The 1,830-nt window shown below is 37.0% G+C and overlaps 1 long non-coding RNA gene across 1 annotated transcript; it reads left to right on the plus strand.

Moving 5' to 3' along the window:
* Positions 1-684, plus strand: LOC144771747 (uncharacterized). The gene is made up of 3 exons (XR_013599462.1): positions 1-92; positions 196-289; positions 519-684. It is a non-coding gene; the product is annotated as an uncharacterized LOC144771747 (long non-coding RNA).
* The last annotated feature ends 1,146 nt before the right edge of the window (positions 685-1,830 follow it).

Genomic DNA, 1,830 nt, shown 5'->3' on the forward strand with positions numbered 1-1,830 from the left:
GGACACCCAACAGTAACGGGACGATCTAAGTTCTCAATAATTTACGGTGGTTCCTTCGTGCAAAGAGAAAACGTGGAGGCAGTATTTTAAAGGTAAATGACTGTCTCTTGCATTTAAACAACTGAGGCACCAATAACATAAAATCCCAATGACTGAGGAATATCGAGCTATAATAAACTATTTACATTCTTATAGCTTCCCAGCGTGACCCAAATCATCGATTACCAGTCTATGCTGAGAGAGAAATTGACATATATCTATCAAATTTGAATCTGGGATTACATTGCAGGTACCAGATTGTTTATAACCAATAGTGATACGATGCAACTTTCTTTTTGAAAAGAAAGAGTGGGGTTGGAAAAAACAGTTTAGGTAACATCAAGATACCTTAACAAAAAAAGAAATAAGAATGTGAAGGGGGTATATTATTGTTGAATAAGTAAAAGAGAGTAAGCCAACTGTATTGTTTTGAGTGTAATAGATGACATAGTACTAAATTCTTGTTATTTGACTTTTAGATTCTGTGAAAATTTTATGTTTGTCCTGATGAAGGTGCAAAGATTGAAAGCCACCGAAACGCCGCGTCGACTTGTTTTGCTTATTGCATTTGTTTGTTTTAATTTATAATTGCAATCCTTTTATGTATAGGTTGTCTTAGGTGTTTTTAATTTTTAAGATTGTAACCCATTCGGGAGGTCCAAATAAATTTTGAATTGATTTTTATCTCTTTGTTGACACTTATCATTCCATTACATTGTATTGTTTATTGCTCATTTCGATTGGCTCTCTGCTGCGCTTGCCCCGTATTTAACTCTCCGTAAGAAACCCCTTTGTATGATTATTTCCTTCGGCAATCTAAAGCTGTTCCCATTACAATGCAAGTCATTGCAATGGCTTGCTTTAGGGAATGCATTGTTGGATTTAAAATCCAACACCTTTCCTACTGTTGCACAGACTGGAGTTGGAATAGTAAAATATACTATTCCGACGTCCAGCAATTCACTAAGGCAAGTCGCTGTAATGATTTGCGTTGTAATGGAAAGCATGGTAATGACGTATTCATGTATTGCCTGTGTTGCAAAGGCATGTATTGAAAAAGTCATACATCCTGGGCCCTCAACTCTTTGGCACAAGAAATGATAGCTCCCAGAAATGGCAAACAACAGCTTCAGTTGAGGAGATGTGGATTGCAGCAGTGTCAGTAGGCAAGTGAGGAGTTCAGCCCACCAAGTCGTTCATGTACCCCACATGTCATTTGAGATGTCATCAGTGATGTCATCAGTGATGTCACTGACCATGTCATGAATGATGTAATATGTGACATCATCAGCAGTGGATTGCGGGTGCGCGATATATAGTTAGTGCAACTAACTATATATGGAATTTCAATGGTTTTGTGTGAGTAAAATAAGGTTTTCTAAATGCTAATTCCTAACTATATATGGTCTATAACCTATGGTTTTTTCAGTGAATTTTCAAGGTTTTGTAAATGCTAATTCCTAACTATATATGGTCTATAACCTATGGTTTTTTCTGTGAATTTCATTGGTTTTTTAACAGCTAATATCTGTAGCTGTAAAATGTATTCTTCTTTAAATCCAAAAATATATTTTATATGTTTATGAATAATTTTTTTTTTAAATATTTTTTTTTCTTCGTTCCCGCTTCGCGAATCGGGAAGCTTCCCGTTAGCTGACCTTGATGCCGCGAAATAGACCGCGAGCCGGTAAACGTTTCTTTACCGCAAGTGCCGCGTTAGAAAACAACATCGTGACGCCTCCCGTCCGCATGACGTTTCACGTTGTCGCGTGATACGTCATATGACGTGCT

The sequence above is a fragment of the Lissotriton helveticus genome, chromosome 8, assembly GCF_964261635.1.
Source record: "Lissotriton helveticus chromosome 8, aLisHel1.1, whole genome shotgun sequence".
Lineage (NCBI taxonomy): Eukaryota > Metazoa > Chordata > Amphibia > Caudata > Salamandridae > Lissotriton > Lissotriton helveticus.